Source organism: Coptis chinensis, chromosome 8 (assembly GCF_015680905.1).
Source record: "Coptis chinensis isolate HL-2020 chromosome 8, ASM1568090v1, whole genome shotgun sequence".
NCBI lineage: Eukaryota > Viridiplantae > Streptophyta > Magnoliopsida > Ranunculales > Ranunculaceae > Coptis > Coptis chinensis.
The window spans coordinates 66,425,014-66,439,618 of record NC_141463.1 but is presented as its reverse complement, the minus strand read 5'-3'; the positions used below and the strand labels follow the sequence as shown (position 1 = coordinate 66,439,618).

The 14,605-nt window shown below is 35.3% G+C and overlaps 1 pseudogene; it reads right to left on the bottom strand.

Annotated features, from left to right (window-relative positions):
* The window catches only part of LOC147482523 (serine carboxypeptidase-like 51), a 118,228-nt pseudogene that overhangs the window by 85,033 nt on the left and 18,590 nt on the right, over positions 1 to 14,605 (bottom strand).

The window sequence follows — 14,605 nt, the reverse complement described above, 5'->3', positions numbered from 1 at the left end:
ATTAGGACAAGTGTGCAACAAGCTGTGCCGCAAGTCCTTTCTGAATAGCAAATCTTATCCTTTTAAAAACAAACTCGTTAGAACTAGCTGTCATAACGTTACTGTCCATAACTTTTTGAAGTCGCTTGAGGAGCTCAACAGATTGTTGTTACAAGAAACCGTAAGTTTCAAAACTAAACGGAATGAAACAATGATGGTTAGCCTTGCAAGCTTCCTCATGCTTCTCTATCTTCCCTGTAGCTTCTCTCTTAGCTACTTCTCCCACCTCAAAGCCACCATTCCCCAACCCTACCAACGGAGAGACTCCAGTTACATCAACACATGCATGTTTTCCCTTAGACCAATTGTAGATAAAGACATCCGCAGGCTGAACTATCGATCTACCCTCATTCGGATCAATGATAAAGTTAACAGGAGCTTCTTTTTTCACTTGTACTCCAGCCCTCCAAAATGCATCACACAAAATGTCTTTAACATGATCATGTCGGTATTTAAAACCCAAAAAATATCTACAATATGTTGTATGGTCCCCATAAGCATCTAATATACTCTTTTTGCATACAGGGCAAAGACCACCATCAGATCGAGTACAGAGGAATCATAAGACGGTATCGGAGAATGGAACGATACTCCACATGTGACATACGCTGTCCAAGTCCCTCCATCGGAATAGCAAGTAGAAAATATTTTGCATGTTCCGACTGCAAGCATCCAATGACTGCTTTCTGACGAGCAGATAACTCAAACTCCCTCTCAAAGCTAACAACCATCTTACCGTAGAAAGCTTTCGCTAAAAATTTTTGTGTTTTTTTTATCAATCACTGAAACTCTAATTTTGGGAAGACTCTTTGTTATCATGTGAGAAAGTGTGTGCGTGTGTTTTGTAAGCTACGTACTTAAAGTTGTACCACGTCAGCATGCCTTCTATTTTGCGAAGAAAAAAATTGAAAATTAATACGAAATAGGAAACGACGTGTGAGAAATTTGACAGAATAGGTAATTAGTTCCTACATTGCAAAAATCAAACAGTTTGGTCCCCAAACTGTCAAAGAAAAAAGTTTGATCCCCATATTGTCAAAAAGTGTAAAGTTTGATACCCTTTTTAGTCATTGTTCAGAGATTCTAATAAGGATTTTTTTTTTAACCAAACTCGTTGAACCGAAAAACGATTACTACATGGAGTTTGCTTTCTTTTTAGAATAGATGTGGTTTTGGATATTACCTCCAAGTTTGAGTTTCAACTCCCCTGCTTCGTTTGCTTTCAGAGCTGATAATCCAATAGTAACTGTGAATTTCCATCCATAAGACTCGGCTACAACATACAAAGGACTTTGTGGAAGGCACTCATTAGCATTGAATAGCTCTTTTAACAAGGTTGTCACATCGGTTGCTGTGTCCTCGTTAGTTTTAATTGTCAAATTGCTACTGTTTACATCATCGGCCACATAACTATATCCTGTTCCAACTGGACTATCCTATATTCCATTCGAGAGAAAGAGTTTAGTATGATTCACAATAATTAACTACATGAATATATGGAGGAAATTATTGAGACGCACCACAAAAAAAAGATCGGCTTTTCGAAGCCATGTGGAGTTTCTAGGCTTCAAGTTCCCAAGGCCACCTCATCAATATAGCAAACTAAGCAGCTGCTTAGGGCCCCGCTGCCCAAGGGCTCCCCAATATATTAGCTACTATGAATTTGATTGGTTAGTAAGGATATACAATCTAGGGATATGCCCATTGACATGGCTATAAATCAAATAAAAGGTCTAATCACATTTTTTTAAAAAAAAAATATAGAGAGGAAGGATTTGAAAAGGCTAAAATAGCATCCGTGGATATTGCACGTCAAATGGATATAGAACCGGTATTTCTTGAAAAACGTGCAATTCGGAGAAAGAGACAATTTGATGAGAATGTTGACAATGAAGTAACTCAAACATCTGAAGAGTCATTTTGATCTAATTTTTTCTTATATAATTGATCAAGCGATATCGTCTTTTAATAATAAATTTGAACAGTTAAAAAGCTTTGAAGAAATGTTTGGATTTTTATTTGACGTGAAAAAATTGAAATCAATAGATGATGATAGAAGGTTAAAAGAATATTGTCTTAATCTTGAAATTAAAGTTTTTTAAAACATGGAGAGAGTTGTGATATTGATGGTACATATTTGTTTATAGAATAATTAAGATTACCAAGAGAAATTTTAGATACCAAAAATGAATTTGCAATTAAAATATTGAACTATCTAAACAGAATACAATTTTTTCCAAATGCTTATATAGCTTAGAGAATATTGTTGACAGTACCTGTAACCATTGCTTCAACAGAAAAGAGTTTTTCAAAACTAAAGTTCATTAAATCTTACTTAAGATCAACCATGCCTACTAAAAAAAAAACTTGAAACAGGTTTAATGACATTTTTTCGTTAAAGAAACTACTGTCATTATAGAGCCCGTCATAAAAGCTCATAAAAGTTTACTACAAATGTCATTACTTTGATGACGGTTCTTGAGAAGCTGACATAAAACCTCCAATTTATATGACATAAATTTAGTTTTAAATGTTGTAATTGGGTAACTTTGCATGACGAGTTTTACTTAACCATCATAGTTTTATTAGGAAAAGCGCCAAGAAGTACACCGGTTTATGATGGTTTTTATGAAAACATCATTCGTGATTAAGAAAAAGTGTCAAGAATTAATCACAAAAAATGTCAATAACTGGTGTGTCTAATGACAGATCTTTAAAAGCTTAAACGCTGTCATAACCACTTTTTTTCTATTTTTTTTCCGCATCGTACCCCTTGGTGAAATATATATGTTTTTGTACAACCTGGAAACCCATGTGTACATACACCCTAACTAATTAACTCCATTATAGAAACTAGAATCATACTTTTATTACCAACATAAATCACTCCTGAAACTTGTTCATATTACATGATTTATTCACGAATAAAATACTAAATAACTAAAACATTGGGTTGAAAATCAAGTCTCATAATCAAATAATAATCAAATTTACGTAACCCATCAACCGATGAAACCAATCCATCTCAAACAAACTAAAGCGAGCTACTACTACTAAAAAAATGGCTTTTTATGACAGCTTTTAGCTGTCATGAAATACATATCATGACACTTTTTGATTGAAAAACTAACCGTCATTACTGGGGGTGTCATAAAAAGTCAACCAAAACCGTCATTAAAATTATGACAGTTCATAAAAAAGCGTGTTAAAAGTTCCTCCCATTATGACATATATTAGTCTTTAAAACGTCATAGTAGGTAAATTTTATTATGACACCTCATATGTAACCGTCATAAATTATAGTTAGAACCGTCAAGAAATGCCCATTGACTACGGTGGAACCGTCATTTTATGGAATGAAATACGTCAACAAATAGTTTACACTATGACAGTTCTTCTACAACCGTCATCTATTTTTTATTTTTTTTAAATTATATTATTATTCTATTTTCCTGCCAAAAATACTGCATAATAACACCTTTGTAGAAAACTAGAACTTGCCAAAACAACACATTTAAAAAAACAAATTGCTCCATAAAATGCACATGTACACCATCATTCCTATTCAAGAATATAACATTCATTCTATCATTATACTTATATTTTCCTCCAAAAGAAAAGTACAATACAAAAAGTACATTACATTAAATTAACTGCTAGCTAGAAAGAAAATCTAGTTAGAAAATTTCCAAGTTGTTACAGTATAGACCACCTCCATTCTTCAAGGCAACAAACAAATGCCACATACGTTGCCTGTTTCCAACAACAGAGTTTAGATAGACTTCAATCTTAAATTGAAACTTAATATTCATAAATTAGATGAAAGCTGGTAGGCACTGGGCATGCATTCCACTAATAAAGACTACTCATCTCGACAAAATGAAAAATAAAATAACAATTAGGAAATCCTTAGGTCATGCATCCATATGCAAGTAAACAACTCAAAACATATAAGTTTAAGGTAATAGGTACCAAGAGTTCAAGGGTGAAACAAATGTAGCAACAACTATAGTTACCCAAAAAACAAACTACTATAACAGAAAGGCTCAATTGCAACGCCATCTAGTGTCGCTACAAGTATGAAAAAGCGCTGCCAATTATTAATGGCAACGCCAATGTGGGTGTCACAAAGGCGCTGCAAAAAATTGGGTCACAAAAGCTAAATTAAGACGCAACAATTGGCGTCGCAAAAGCTTGAAGGCTATTGCAATGCCTTGTCTCATTGCTATTACTTTATTACCGTTGCTAAAGTATTTTTCCAAACTAAAATGATTTTTAAAATATTTAAACTATTTACAGCGGTTGGCATTGCAAAAGGTTAGTTTTAGTTGCACTTGCTAGTGTTGCAAAATGGTTACTTTTAGTTGCACCCTTTGGCGTCCCAAAAGAACCAAAACATTAGCGGTAGGTCTTTGTCGCAAAAGGTTTAAACCATTAGCTGCACCAAGGGCATTGCCAAAGGTGTGCTTTTAGCTGCCCCTTGTTGGTGGTTTTAGCCGCACCAAATGTGTTGGTGATTCTTTAAACACATTTGCAACCCCTAATTCTTTTACAACGAGCTCGGCGTTGCAAATGGGTTTACTCATATATATAATAGGTATTACGCATTATTTTGAATTATTTCAATTTATATAAACTTGCCCAATACAATTTATGATTAAACTAAAAATACCGATAAGATGTATTCATTCACAATAAATTATAGCAAAATATATTTCATTAATTAAGATCATCCAAAATCATTATTTGAGCATCCATACAATTAGTCTCTGCCAATATATTGAATTACAAAATCTTCAAAGCCATCCACTAAATAAGATTAGTTCTTAAAAAAAAATAAGATTTTGGCCAAATTCCCATAATCTGCCAATTCGAACAACATCCACCCAAGTTTTCTTTATCGATATACCACCAACCAATCGGCCAATCTGGTACAAACAACAAATTGGAAAAGAAAAGAGACATTAGTAAGTATACTTATCCAAATTAAAAGAAGATTGAAGCGAAAATGCAAGTAAGTAATGCATGAGAAATATTTTTATGTGGTCAAACTAGGGTCCCATCAACAACATAGAGATGCATCACGCAAAGGAAGTAAGATTATTCCTGGAACAAACCAACTCAATAGGGAAGGGAAGGCTAAAAAAAAAGTAAAGATCCTCCAGATTGATATTTAGTTCCAGATCCCAAGTTGACTACTACCTCTCTCCTTGCTAGCTCCCTTAAGCCTGAGTATCTCTAGCAATAATATCCATAACAAAATCAGGGCAAGACAACTACTATTGTTTCGTTCCCTTCTACAAAATTAGGGCAAGACATCTACTACAGTTTCGTTCAGGGCAAGACAAAATCAGGACAAAATCATTAGCTAGTCTGAAAAAAGAGCATCAGTACCTAGTCTGAAACTAGCACCCAATGACTTGGACAAGGGATGGTACAAGGTCATGTACAGAAAACTGAGCATATGCAGGTCTAGAAAGGCGACCAGGCAGTCAAAATCACTGATCATTCCTTTAAAATCAATGATACTGCGTATGCCAAAATACTGCCTATGCCAGAGGACTACTACCCCTCTCCTTGCTAGCTCCCTTAAGCCCGAGTATCTCTAGTAATAATATCTTTAACAAAATTAGGGCAAGATAACTACTACAAGAGAGAATGCATCTGACAAAATCAGGGCAAGACAACTACTATTGTTTCATTCCCTTCTACAAAATCAGGGCAAGACAGCTACTATAGTTTCGTTCAGGGCAAGACAAAATCAGGGCAAAATCATTAGCTAGTCTGAAAAAAGAGCATAAGTACCTAGTCTGAAACTAGCACCCAATGACTTGGACAAGGGATGGTACAAGGTCGTGTACAGAAAACTGAGCATATGGAGGTCTAGAAGGGTGGCCAGGCAGTCAAAATCACTGATCATTCCTTTAAAATCAATGATATTGCCTATGCCAAAATACTGCCTATGCCAGAGGACTGCTCATATCAATGATACGTGGGCGCCTTTAAAATCAAAATCACTGAACATAAAGTCACCATCTCTCGATACTGCCTATGCCAGAGGACTGCTCACATGTATCATGTATGGAGAAGTATTCTTTTATTTAGGGAACCAATGACAACACACTCTTAGCTTTTCAAGAAATAACATAAAGTTGGCCATTTTGTTCGTGGGCCTCTACACAATTCACTGTGTCTGTGTGCATGAGGAATGCACTAAGCTACTTGTTGGCATTCCATATTAAAAAAAATTATGTAAACAAAGTCATCCAAACAGAAAATGTACTCTGATGGCTAATCCACATAGTCATATATAAACTTTATTACAACAATGTATCTAGATAGTGGGTGGGCATGCTTAATTTGTATAATTTAACTAATATGGGACCACTGGTAATATATTTTGAAAGGGGCTTGAATTTGGTGACATGCATTGACCTCGCTATATATACAAATTTCCCCGACACAAGTAAATATGATCTCCACATTACAATTGAGAGATTAGAAATTCAAGCCTCTACCACATAGTACTTAAGATTGATAAGCTAAAAAAATTCTATAAATATTCATCAATTTATCCTTAGAGCCATTTTTTATTCACACCTCTACCACATACCACATAGTACCCTTGTAGTTTTTCACACCTCTACCACATACCACTCAAACAAATGAGCATGTAATTTGGCCCCTTATCCTACTGGTAAGTTCTTTCTGGTGAGTGGAAGACAGATTACGAGGTAATACAGAAAAAATTCGAGGAAAAAGGATACACGTATAGTTCTCGCAGACTAGTATAAATGCAAACACAAAACATCTCAAAAGGAGTTACTCGATCAGGCATGCAACCAATCAATTTAATACAAACAGCTCATACGTACCATGAAGAACTAGCATTGACTTGCAACATCCAAGCCTTAAACCTAGCTTGACGGACCACCATCTCCTCTATTTGACTTCTTTGAGATATCATTTCAGCAATGAGCTCCTCGTTACGCTTTTCAGCTTCCTCAGCCCTCCTCCTCTGCACATCTTCCTCGTCCCTCCTCCTTTGCACTTCTTCCTCTAAATGAAGGGATTCCAGCCTTCTAGATGACTCTGGCAGGTCCCCATGCCCAAGGCCATGGGAATATCCAGACCCTACACCCAATACTATAATAAAAATTTCATCCTCAGTCTTTGGCTCAGCGCCTTCGACTTCAGACTCGGCTTTAAGTTATCGCATTCGGTCCTATAAGTTTAAATTGGGCATAAGTATATCGAACTATAAGTACACCATGGTAAAGCTAGGTACATGTAAATTTACTTACATAGTTTTGTTCAGCAATGAGACTAGTCCATCCCTTACTACTGCTAAAGTGGGTTCGACGATAGAATTCGATCTTTCCAATAGGTTCCTTAGTCTCAGAGTCACGCTGTAAAGATTTGAAAACATATCCCTTTATAATTTACTTCAAATAATATCAAACTGCGAAAAAGCAACCCAATGTATGTAAATAAAGAAAGTTACAGATTCCTCCAAGTATCCTAGGAATGACTTTGAACCACCATATTGGTTTGTTTTGAGCTTTTGCCGATTATTTGAATTTTGCTCACTAATTTTCTGCAATAAAATGAATACAATATCAAAAGCAATGCCAACAAAAACATTAAATTGAACTCATTCAAAATCCAATAAATTAAGTACTCCCTACATCATCCAAATAGAAAGACAGACCAAGCTAAAACATAAAATTACAACGAGTATATAGTTTTTCTTTAAGAAGTCAACACAACCCTTAAGTATAATTCAATACATAGCAGTTTCCTAATTAGCACAATAAAGTATATTACCTTGAAATCTTCTCTTCTAAACCAATCACAACATGCATTCCATTTTTCTTGTGCCAAGCCACTATAAGGGTGTGATCGTGCGACTCCATCATTTCTGAAACTCCTATAATGCTTGTGAAGATTACACCTAAATCCTCTTAAACGCGTGCCCTAATATTAAGTCCCACAACAGTACTTCACATGTGGAAGGTGCATATCCACATCCAATTTTTTCCTAACAAGAAATGTAGTTTAAAGTTACATAAAATAATTATGGTATATCATATAGCTAAAACATAAAACTCCATTACCAGAATACGGCCACGTAATGATTTTCTCACTTCCTCTCCCACTTTACTCCAATCATGGCCAGTAAGAGGACCGTGTCGACGCGCAACTAGGCCAATCTCCCTGACAAATTGAGCACTCCACTTCCCCACAGGTCTAGCATAACCTGGTTGAATTTCTATCCTCGGTTTCTGACCAGTAACGTCTTTGTAGTCTATGAATTTCTGATTCACAGCCTTGCCTATTTTCTTCTTAAATGGAGCTGTTAAATAAAAAAGTATGAGCTTCAACGACATTTTATTTGAACTAACCAACGAATTACACAAAACCATTAATTATAATCTTATCGACACTTGAACCATTCACCTCGTTAACCACAGACTGAGGTTGTGAAATAGATTGTGCCCTCGAGGGTCGATTTAGACCAGGTACCATAACTATAGAAACAGATATAGCATGAAAATGAAAGAAAGAATTCATGAATGATAAAAATCAAGTTTAATATAGTATGTAACATATCCAAAAAAATGAAACACATGCTAGAAAAATCAGGTTTAATATAGTATTTCTACTCAATGGAAAAACAAGATAAAATCTAAGATAAAGCTCTCCATTCAATAACAAAATTGATAATGAAGTTACTAAAAAAATATTCAATCTACGTCCGGGTCATCATCACTCGATATGAAAGCTTCTTCCTCTGAACAATAATCCATTAATGTATCATCATCCTCTTCATCAGTTTCCTCATAAACAATGGTATTGTCATAAAGGCAACTTTCCATAGCAGTCACGACCTCACTGGCATCAACTTCATTTGGGTTCATATCGTCTCTATTTAGTTGTATGGGTGTTATAGGTTCATTTTGGATTCCGCTGCTACTAGCTTCATGTGTTTCATCATGTTGGACATTATCCAAATCCATCCCAGTATGCTCCTCCTGTTAATATGCCTCATCAGTGCCTCCTGCTTCAATCTCTTCTTCCCTCTCTAGAACATCAAACACATTTCTAGGCTTTGTCTTTTGCACAACTTGCCAACTACTACCCAATTTGGCATCATCGACGTAAAAAACTTGACATGCTTGTGTGGCTAAAACAAACTGGCTATCTTTATACCACGTCTTAGAGGTATTAATACTAGTGAAAAACCATCCGTTTGTATCCCTGTCCTTCTATTACCAACATCATACCAATCACATCTAAAAAGATAAACTCTCTTCCCGAATAGATAGCTGACTTCAAAAACATCGGTCAAAATACCGTAAAAGTCAGTCTCTTTTCCTTGGTGTTCTCCTTTTACAATAACACTACTATTTTGGGTTCGAAGATTTTTCTCTCGATCTTTGGTGTGAAACCTAATCCCATTAACAATGCAACCACTATAACGTTTTACACGTGTATCAGGTCCACATGCCAATGAATACAATTCATCAGTAGCTTAAGGAGAGTTCTCATTGCGTAATATTTGCATCTATTCATAAAAATGTACACCAAATTAGTAAAACATAATTAGCATATTATTCCGGTTCATAACAATAACATTAAAATAAACAATACGAACACTTACACGTTTTTCATACCAACTAGGAAACAACATTTCTTGTCTCTCAGGCAAGTTATGTGAGCTTTCCATTTGAAGCTCATCATGTGTTGACTACATGCATATCAAACACATAAACTTAACAACTTAAAGTGGCTTAAAATGTATAAAACATAATTGATAAGTTAAATGCAGTAGAACTTACTCTAAATAAGTTGATAACTCCTCTGTATTATTCAACACATAGTAATGAGCCTTGTCTCGATCCTTTGGTTTGAGAATGATATTTGTATAAGCTCAAAATGGTCAAACATTCTGCGTGAAAACATCAAATCCTGTCTTTTGATTCTCATTACCACTATCATAATTTCTTTTTTCATGATTGAACCGAGTTTCAATTCCTTGAAGATACATGGAGAAAAACGTGAGACATTCATTGTCAACATATGCTTCAGCAATTGAACCTTCGGGGCGAGCCTTATTTCGAACGTATTGTTTTAGCGTGTGTAGATACCTGTTTACAAATCACACATATATGATTAATGTATAATAAATATTTTAACTTTAAAATGCTAATTTCACGTTAAATGAATTGCAAGTTATATGCCTTACCTTTCAATAGGATACATCCACCTATACTGCACCGGTCCTCCAAGTATCGCCTCACGCGGCAAGTGGACAGCCAAATGAACCATTACATCGAAAAATGCAGGAGGAAATATTTGTTCAAGCTTACAAAGTATAACTGCAATGCCTTTTTCCATCTTCTCAAGTACTTCCAATTTTAGCGTCTTGCAACATAACTCTTTGAAGAACAGGCCCAACTCAACCAATGCAATGGCTTCATCCTTCGACAAGAAACCACGTATTGCAATCAGGAGAAGTTGTTGCAAGAGCACATGACAGTCATGACTTTTCATTCCTGTTATCTTACCATCTTTAGCATTCGCACATCGAGAAATGTTAGACGCATAGCCATCAGGAAACTTCACCGACTTCAGCCACTCGCAAAAAGATTTTTTCTCTGAAGATGACAATGTGTAACATGCCGGGGGTATTACAAACTTATCACCTCTTGGGATTAGATGCAACTCTTTTCTTATACCCAATGCGGCCAAATCTAATCGAGCTTTTATTGAATATTTTGTTTTGCTATCTAGGTCTAGCAATGTCCCCACAACATTGTCACAAATGTTCTTCTCAACATGCATAACATCAAGGTTGTGTCGCAGCTTAAGAGTGTCCCAATACGGTAACTCAAAAAATATGCTCTTCTTTGTCCAGTTCAACTCCATCTCGGTACGCTTTCTCTTTTTTTTAGGCTTTCCAAATTTCTGAAGGGGTTCTACAGAGTTCACTTGTGATAACAATTCATCCCTAGACAACTCTTTAGGTGGCAACCTGCTCTCCCTATTTCCATCAAATAATTGTTTGCCACGAGTTCTCGAAGCATGCCTTAACGGTAGAAAACGACGATTTGCCATATAACACAACTTTCGTCCATTCTTCAAATACATGGAAACTGTATCCTTGTTACAATTAGGGCAAGCTAGCTTTCTCTTGGTACTCCAATCAGATAAATTACCGTATGCGGGAAAATCATTTATAGTCCATAACACTGCAGCATGCAACCGAAATTTTTTCTTTGCCACTGCATCATAAGTCTCTACCCTATCTTTCCACAACTCTTTAAGTTCATCAATCAAAGTTCGTAAATAAATATCGATATCATTCCCAGGTGATGAAGGTCCTGGAATAAGTAACGTCATGAAGGTGAACGGTTCTTTCATACACTTCCACGGTAGTAAATTATATGGTATCACCATTACATGCCACATACTGTATTGGCTACTCATATTGCCAAATGGGTTAAATCCATCAGTTGCAAGACCCAAGCGAACATTGCGAGAATCATTGGCAAACCACTCATGTTCTTTATCAAAATCGCCCCAAGCTTGAGAATCTGGCGGGTGCCTCGAGTACATTCTCCTTCCTCCGATCATGTTTTCTTTGTGCCATCTTATATCTGCAGCAAACCCTCGACATAAACAACCTCTTGAGCCTTGGTTTAAGTGGAAAGTAACGCAACACTTTTTGTGGTATTTTTTTAGTCTTGCCTTCACAAACTTTATACCTTGGCTCCCCACATTTGAGACAATTTTGAAGACTGTCATTTTCTTTCTAAAACAACATGCAATCATTCTTGCATGCATGTATTGAGATATAACCAAGTCCCAGGTTACGCATTAATGTCTTTGCCTCGTAATGAGACTTTGGCAGTGTCTCACCTTCAGGTAATCCAATTTTAATCAACTGGAGAATCATAGTGAACGATTTGTTACTCCAGCGATTGATTATCTTTAAGTGAAGAAATTTCACAAGATAATCTAACTTAGAAATCTTACAACCTGGATACAAAGGTTGGCGTGCTTCCCTCAAAAGGTCATCATATGGATCTACATTTCCTCCATTGTTGTTAAAGCCACCTTCACCTTTTGTTGCATTCAATGCATCATCATCTCCGGATTCCCCATGTTCCACGTGAGGCTCCAAATTATCAACATGTGTTGAAGCTTGTAAATCTTCAATCATGTCATCTAACCCATCAAAATTTACCATTTGAACACCATTGCCATCACTTAATTCCTCATATTCTTCTCCATGAAACACCCAACGAGTGTACTTCTTGTCCATGCCTAACCTCTCTAGATCATCATTTACCTCATTGATGTGCTTGTAATTCCTATTTTTGCACTCTTTGCATGGACACCTAGTCCCGCCCGCACTGTCTACATGACCACGAGCAATATCAATAAAATCCTGAATTCCTTTTTTATACGCTGGCCAAAACCTATTTGGCAATTGTATCCAACTCTTATCCATTTCTGTGTTTCCTACTACAAGATAATAATTGTACAATCAGTTTTGACATAACAAACGAAAACAGTACACATGCCACACTAACTTATCAGATTTGTTTATGAGAACTTAAACGTTTACTTATACAACAACTAATAAACTTTCAAACCCTTAAAAGTAAAGTGAAAGTCACTTAATGAAGGGTACTTTTGACATTTACTTCAAGAAAAGACAAACTGCAATATAAGACATCTCACTTTTAACTTTTCAACTTTACCCCTAATCTTCTACATAGTTTAAGTACTTTATCTCTGAGAAAGAGCATAGTTGTTACTTTTTTTTTTTCAAATTAAATTGGTTATAAAAAGTCTACTTCGATTTATTCTTTTTATCACTATAATTGTCTAATGTAGTCATTGTATGTTAATAATTTTTGGTCTTATTGAATGTCTTTTATTTACTAAATTTGGTCTATTGAACTGTTCACTAATGCTCAATGGACAAAGATGCTCAGAATGACATTGACATTGAATACTTTTTACATAGTCCTGTTGTTTTACACCCTATAATCAGTGTGTGATCAGCTAGTGTGCATTTTTCGCAAAAGAAAAATAATAGCAATGCAAAATCATGAGGAGCGAGTCTGTATGAATAAGCAAGACCTATATATTCTTGTGGTGAGACAAAAACTATACGGTCCAAGCACTAGTTCATTTTTTAACTGAAACAATGAAACTGAAGCAACATACTAATCCAAGTATAAAACCATATCTAGGCAAAGTAAAACAAACTCCTCTAAACAAAAGAAACAAACATTCAATCCATGTAGGTATATAATATCATAAAGGCTTGTATATAGTGCTCATTAAGCCTACAAAACAAATAAAAGAAACCAAGTTCTAACAATCCAAATAAGTCTCAAGAGACAAAACATCATGCAACTAATTATAAGTTTTCTCTTAAGTTTAGAAACTTACACTACGTCAAAACTAGAAATTTAGGACACGGGCTACACTTCTAATAAGACAGCTGGTAACCATGGTTTAGTAATCGATCCAAAAACTGATTTTGACGGCTAAACAGTTTCAAACCTTTTGGACGGCTCAAAGGTGGTGAATCCTTTTTGTGTTGAAACCTTTACTTTGAAACTCCTTTTCCCCCTCTCCCCACCGCCTTCTTCTAATTTAGAGGGAAACTAAAAATTAGCTGAAATTGAAACGTTCGCGCTGCTCACTCTCTCTCAGTCAAATATTTCAATCTCTCGCTTTTGTTGCTAGAAAAGAAAAGAGTGGGTCTTTATTAATTATTTTTGAAGCCTCCTTTCTCTGTTTTATTTGTGACGCAAAGATAAAGCTAAAACCTTTACTCATCCTGTTCCTTGTTTCTCTCTCTCTTGGGGTGGAAAATACAAACTAACAGCAAGGAGTGCGTATTGATTATGTTCAGTAATATTAATTTCAAGCATAATATTTGTGTTTTATCTATTAAATTTTAGTTCAATGTGTTATTTAACCACTTTCACTCAATTTTTTTTGTTAATATGAAATCTAGGGTACTACAGTTGGGTGGTTGCATCTCGTTTGACGAAATTCTTGAACCGCTTTTCACTCAAAATTTTGCTGTTTGGTGAATTTCTTACTTTCTCTCTTTCAATTTATGTTTAGCTCTAGAAAGTAGATTATTTAGAAAGTGTAAAGTTTCATGTTTTTCACTATGATTTATTTTTTAATCTCATTGTGTTTAAATGTTTCATTTTTATTTTTCGCTAATGTTGATGTGTTCTCTAATTATGTTTGAATATTTGTCTACCTTTTGAAATCTGTGATGAACTCTAATAGTTAAGTATTGGGTACCTGAAATCTTGTTATTTCCTTCAAAACTATTTTTTTATGGAACTTATTAATGGTTAGATTCTTGGCTATTCACTGCTATGTTTCTAAGAATTGTGTTGTCGTATATTGGATACTTAGAAATGTAATAGTATGGTATATCCTGTAATGAGTAGTTGTGACTCTTGAATGTATTTTGGAGTTTAAGGAGTTTAGTTGTTCTTTTTAAGAAGTATAAAAT